Below are 7,258 nucleotides of genomic sequence, written 5' to 3' on the forward strand. Positions count from 1 at the left end.
GAGCAGGGGTGGAGTCCCGAGGTGGTGTGGGGGGATGGGGTCTCTGGGGGACGATGAGGGGGCAAGAAGCAGGATGGGTTGGGGATTCTGAGGGGGCGGGCAGTCGGGGGGCAGGAAGTGGGTGGGGGTCAGATAGGGGGCAGGGCTAGGCTGTTTGGGAGGCTCAGCCTTCCCTACCCTAAAGCTCATTCAGCAGTTTGAGGTTTGCAGAAGAGCCAAGCTGTTAGCTTTTCCATTAGGGCTACCATCCCTTTCACTTCTCAAATGCCAAACTATAGTCTATATTTAATTTCAGTGCCTTGGGGAGATTCATGTCAGGGGAGGGTAGCTTCATTTAAAATTAGCCACTGGGGGAGGGATCACATGAGAAGAGCAATATCCTACACCACCTACCTCCTTCCCAACCCTACCAAGGGAGACCACCCCCTACATTTCCTGAGGCTCCAGAAGGGTTAATTCAGTGGTTCTCAAACTTTTGTACTGGTGATCCCTTTCACATAGCAAACCTGTGAGTGTGACCCCCCCCTTATAAATTAAAAACACTTTTTTATATATTTAACACTATTATAAATGCTGGAGGCAAAGCAGGGTTTGATGTGGAGGCTGACAGCTCGCAGACCCCAGTAATAACCTCGTGATCCCCTGAGGGGTCCCGACCCCCTGTTTGAGAACCCCTGGGGTAATTTAATTTTAACACCCTATGTCCATTCACATGCATGTGCTATTTTGAGCATTTCAGTTTTCACAACATAGGCTCATCCCAGATTTGGAACAAGCTCAAATGCTCAGTTTGTGGAGTATGTACATAAGCTATACTAAAGACAAACCCACAGTAACTGTCTCCAGTTTGTGAGGGACCCCATGGAGCCAGTCTCTAGGAAAAAGATAAATGCATGGAGGTTAAGTCCATTAATGGCTATTAGCCAGGATGGGTGAGGAATGGTGTCCCTAGCCTCTGTTTGTCAGAGGGTGGAGATGGATGGCAGGAGAGAGATCACTTGATCATTACCTGTTAGGTTTACTCCCTCTGGGGCACTTGGCATTGGCCATTGTCGGTAGACAGGATACTGGGCTGGATGGACCTTTGGTTTGACCCAGTATGGCTGTTCTTATATTCTAACCTAAATGAACCCAAAGTTATGGAAACAGATATGAGTCAAGGAAGCCAGCAGAGTATCAGAAACCTGGAAAAATCTCTGACTGGATGGGCTCGGGCGTTTGGTCACAAGCTGAGGTGGTTCAAAAAGTTTTGGATTTTTTTTAAAGCAGAATTTTTTTATTGTTTCTTTAAACAATCAAACACAGCAAGCAGCAGATATTTGGCCACACACTTCTGAAACTCCAAACCATATTCAGGTTATGGCAGACTAATTTCAGCTTTTCAATTAAAAAAAAACACAACAAATTTTGAAGGAAAGCAGATGTTGTCCGTGATTTTTTTCTGCTTTTTAAAAACCCCTAGTTTTCGATCCAGAAACAGTTTTGACGGCACATATTTGTCCAACCCTTTTAATGAGCTTTAGTGCCTTTTAGCACCAGCTGATGCTGAGAACCGGTGATACCTTGTAAAGAAGTTTTCTCAAAACTGGATTTGTGCCGAGATGCAGAAGGTTTATTTTTCCCAGGGCCGCCCATGGGTGGGGGAGCAAGTGGGGCAATTTGTGCCGGGCCCCAGAGGGGCCCCCACGAGAATATAGTATTGTAATTTTTTTTTATGGAAGGGGCCCCCAAAATTGCTTTGCCCCAGGTCCCCTGAATCCTCTGGGTGGTCCTGTGCTGTGCAGCTGTAGTCCAATTCCCAGACACCAGTAGCCTGCACACAAGCATAAGGTCTTATCCCGGCTCTCACCAGCCTAGTTACACTTTGCAGGGTGACACCAACATCCCTTCCAGTCCAGATCTCCTCAAATACATCCCTGAGTTCTTAATTACCAGCCACTTGAACTGTTCCCCTCTGGTTCATCACTCCTGAAGATGTGAAACCACCCCCTCACTTTGGCACACCTACTCCACACAGTTTGCACACCAGAGACTGCTTGGGATGAAAGTGAACAAAAAATTTGTTTAATAGAAAAACCACAGATTCAAAGATGAAAGAGTACGAGGAAAGGAAACATACAAGTTACACAGAAAACAAACAGAGACAACCTCCAGGTTTACACTTTCCTATTAGATGAAAAAAATCCCTTTTCTAGTAAGAGTTACCTATTGCTTTAAAATAGTTTCCCAGTGTATCCCCTAGCTGTAGGAGGGATCCAGCATTCTCAGACTGTCTCCCATCTTAAGACTATCCTCCCCGTTCTAGATGCTCTCAGTTAAAACCTCTTCCATTTTAAAATAGTTTGCAGTTACTTTTTTCTTGTGCCACTATAGGTATTCAAAGTGAGGAAAATTCCCTCCTTTCTTAGTTTTTGAATACTGGGGGTTTATTTTCGGTTTCAAGCTGTTCTCATTTGCTTTGATGGTTCCTCATTGTTTTTCCTGGGCTACCCAATGACTAAGTACTTGAAGCCCATATCTCATAACAACTACTAAGTTCAGTGCATTACAAGCTTTCATAAAAGCTCTTACTCGATATACTCATACAATAAAATATCATAATAATGCAGACAATTGGTTTAACTGGAGGTTCGAAATCTTCTGTTCTCTCCTTGGGATGTCTGGACCCTGCTTGTCACAGCACCTAAGCCACCTGACTCCATGAGAGTTTTACTGGTTGTGACTTGCAAGCAGAGATTGGTGCTTCTCTACAGTCTGTATTTAGTTACCTAGCTCTGTGGGAGGGGCAAGACTTAGGACGTCATCTCCCATTGGCTAGCTTAGGCAGTACCTATCTAATGGGCTGGCTTTTGTGGGTCACATTCTAAAGTGCTTTTCTCTCCCCATTCACTGTATAAAGAGTGCTGGCACTTAATGCAGACTTTGTGGATTTTAGTGTTCCAGAGATTTCTAGCTGCCTAAAAGTAGGCACTGTAACACTTAACTCTCTTTGTAGATCTGGCCCAAAGTCTACAACAATCTCTTCCTTGCTAACTATCAAGGTCTTTACTCCATCTTCATTCTACTTGACTGCTGCTTTTTTCATTGTTGATCACACCCTCTTTCTTGATATACTCTCTTCTCTGGTTTCTGTGGTCCAGTCCTTTCTCTAATGCCATCTTCCTTGACTGGAACTTTGGAACACTTCACTGGCCCCTTCTCCTTTAGTGCATTAAATGTAGACTTTTTAGTGCCTTCAGAACCCTGTATGACTCAGCCCCTCTGTCCCCAATGATGCCAGGTTTAACTACCCATTTTTCAGCTTCCTAAAGGTATCTCCCTGCTTTCTTTCACACTGCCCTTATGCATGGAAGGACTTCACTGAACTTAGCCATGAGAGCCTAGATAATGTATCATAATAATAACAACTGGAGATATACACCTATCTCCTAGAATTGGAAGGGACCTTGAAAGGTCATTGAGTCCAGCCCCCTACCTTCACTAGACTAGCAGGACCAAGTACTGATTTTTACCCCAGATCCCAAAGTGGCCCCCTCAAGGATTGAACTCATAACCCTAGGTTTAACAGGCCAATGTTCTAACCACTGAGCTATTCCACCCCCTTCCTCAAGACCTGTCTAATAATGCTTATAGAAGTTTGCTACCTATCATTGTTCCAGTTGAGAAATAACTTGGGCATAATTCATATCACATATATAAACACTGTATTTGTTGTTTCACTTACCTCAGCTATTGTTTATTTTCATGTGTGTGACTATGAGCTTCTGGGGATACAGATCATGCTTTTTTTTTCCTGTTTGGAAAGAACCTAGTACAGTGTGGATATGTGTAAAATAATAGCCTCTGTACCAACATATTCTGAATCAGAGTCGTTTGTCTCACATCATACCTGTTTATATGTATTTAGTTGTCTTGTGTGCCAAATCCATTAGAAGTATTTCATTTATCATTCCCTCCAATATGATTATCCATAAGTTCCATACCCCTATAATTGGACATCTTTCCTTCTATTTTGCTTTAGTATCCTCACTTAAAAACACCATTATCTTGAAAATATCATGTTACTGTCTATTTTGTTAAGAAAGAAGCAATGCTTAAAATTACTATGTGATAGATTTTTTTAAAGCTATTTTTCTTCACTTTGTTAATTTTATGCATTTAACACTACTTTGTTCAGAATCAGTTTTTCCATTACTGAAAAGGACATCAGGAAAACCCTAATAGGAACTTAAAAGATTTTTTTATTTTTATAAAAGTTCCAGCATATACTATTTAAAGGTTGCTCTGTCAGACACATGGATTTTTAAAGCCCATTTTTTAAAAACAAATTCAGTTGATAACTTTCTATTAAATAATAAAACCAACCATCAATATTGCCTTTATGGAAGGTTACAAGAAATATAAAAGCAATGTAAAAGGCCACTCCTGATTATAAAGTTTTGCTCTGTAAGTCAAGCTAATAGAGATATATTTTAAGTAAAAATGAATAAAATGTACATAGAACTACCAAACACCCTTAAATAATTAAGAGCACTCCAAGTTTTCTAATCTTTACTATCAAACTAATCCCAAGGTAACTATATCAGCAAGCCTAGAGTTGTATTTATATAGACTCAGCTCCGCCCCTAAGTGGCATAAGCTCACCTGTTAAGGTTTTCAGTTCCCCCTGCTCTTTCTGTTATTCCTTGATTAAACAAATATCGTTCCTGTAATTTAAAAACACCCACAAACAGGTAAAAATTGACTAATTTATAATGAGAGTGTTCCCTCTTGATGTTACAGCCCTAAGGAAAGAATCTGAACAGTAATACAAACACTGTCTTTTCAGAAATAGAGAGATCATGGATATGAATTTACTTTGAGAAGTGGTGAAAAAAAGGAGATGCAAAATACTATATTAGAGGGTACAAGAAAGGAGGGAAAGGGGGGAAAATGCAATAAACAAAATCTATTTTCAAGAGCTCTCTGGGACAGGAAATATTTTATGTTTTGATATTATAAACCTACATTAGAAAATGCCAAATCCTGAAATATTTCTGGGATTTTTTCAGACAATTTTAGAATATAGATGAGTGCATTGTGATTAATATACTGTATATAGTAGTATGCTAGTATCTTCAAACATCATATTTCCTTTACCCATTCCTTTTTCTTATTATGGTACTGTGGTGTAGGAACTTCTAGACTCAAAACCAGTTTTGGTTTATAGTGCTGTGATTGGAGTGCTGTAGCTGCAGATAAGAAGGTCTTCAGTTCTAAACTTTTGCTTTCAGTTGCATACACCTTCTTTTAAAAGATAACTTTTAGCTGAAACTTTTCATGATGTTGTTTAGACCAGAGGGGCATTTATTTAGAAAAGCTGAAAGAAAAGGCTTTCAGGACTGTTAGTTTTTTTTCAAACCATTAAGAAAATTGTTTAGTTGCTTTTTTTGGTACTGGATGGCTCATGGTTTATTTAAAAATATATAGATTATAAATTTTACAAGCATGAATGAGTAAAGTGTGCTGCTTAGATTTATAGAAATTTAGTTATTAGGTGTTGAACACTGTGTACTAAGCATGGAAGGCACTTTACTTTTTTTTTACTGATTTAAGCACATATTGAAGAACAATATTCTTAAAACCAGATAGTGTGAACATTTTAATATATTTTATTTAAATCTTTGCCCATAACAAAGGTAGTGTAAATTTGTATTGCATAAGAACAATAATTATGGAGTGAGAAAGTCTAAAAACAACATAGACCTTTACTACTTCTATACTGTTTTGTACTATCTCTTCTTTGGTCAGGAACTACAGGGATAAATTCCATTTGTTCTCAACTGTTTAGTGCTGTTTGCTTGGTATGTCTGATGTTGTACTGTTCTATAATCCTTAATTATAATACATAATCCTGTTTCCCCAAGCATAGTACCAAATTCAGGATCCAGAACTCGTGTATAACTTTTGCAGGTGCTAATAAAAACACACGCCAAGATTTAAAAAACAAACAAACAAACAAAAAACCCCACTAAAGTTAGCATTTGGAGTGACTTCATTAGAAGCTGCTAGGTGCTTAGCACTTTTGAAAATCTGGCTACTTATTTAGGTGTCTAAAAGACCCTAGCTTTAGGTTCCTATTTTTTTAAAACTCTTGATCATATTGCTTCATGTGTATTATACAAATTACCTCTTAATCCTGGACCCAACAGGCATATATTTTGGATTATCATAGCTGAAGATGCTTGGGGCAAACCAAACCAGGCTTTGACAGATTGTGGACCAAAGCCCCACAAACTGAAAGAAAGAGAAGGTGAATATATATGCAATCATCATTACATAATTAGTGATTCCAACTTTCTTTATAATCAGAAAAAATTACAACTTGAAACCTTTCTGGATAGCTGAGCCTTTAGAGTCTTTACAGTCTTTTGTTCAGGATGAGCACAGCTCAACAAACACCCTTTTGCTCCAGTAGTAACTCTTAACTTTTCAGTGTGCTACTCTAACAGTTTACCACTAACTTTAATATTTTACAAACAAAAATAATATTGCAGATAGATAAGTTCATATTGGAATGAATAAGTTAGGGAGTTGATTGCCACTAACTAGGCAATGGTTTATTAGACTACTGATCTGAATAAGCATGATCTTGCCTTATTTTAAAAGTTAGGTCATTTAGATTCTGTTAAGTATTTATATGTGTGCACTCTAGCATTGTTACTTCAGTGTGGTCCTTAAACAATTGCCTTCTTTGTAGGGTTAAACTGATAAAAACAAAACAATCATGTTAGCTGTTTGCAAATAAAGCCATGTTTACAGATGGATTTTTCTTTACTTTTTTTTTTTTTTAAGGAGGGGGAGGGAGGAGAATGACAGCAACACAACAACCAGTTCAGCTACATCAGTGTTAGCATTTGTGGGAGTTGGAGTGCAGAGAAGATTCCAATGGCTGCTGGCTTTTATAACCACAAAATAGGGTTGCAAATAGGCTGAAAGTCACCAGAGTCTTGTCTGAAACACTTGACCTAATGGTGGCATCTGTGGTAATTTTTTCACTAAAATTACCAGAGCCTGTATGCTGTAAACACTTATGCAGGTGCTTAACATTAAGCACAAGAGTAGTCCTATAGACTTTAATTAAATTAAGCATGCATGTAAATATTTGCTGGATCAGACCCCTAGTGTAGACAAAACAGAAAGGCCTGCAAGCAGCCATTTAATTATTCCTCCATCTCCACAACAACAAAAGAACCTCTGAGCTTTTGCAATTATTGCC

This window comes from Mauremys mutica, chromosome 1 (assembly GCF_020497125.1).
Source record: "Mauremys mutica isolate MM-2020 ecotype Southern chromosome 1, ASM2049712v1, whole genome shotgun sequence".
NCBI classification, from domain to species: domain Eukaryota; kingdom Metazoa; phylum Chordata; order Testudines; family Geoemydidae; genus Mauremys; species Mauremys mutica.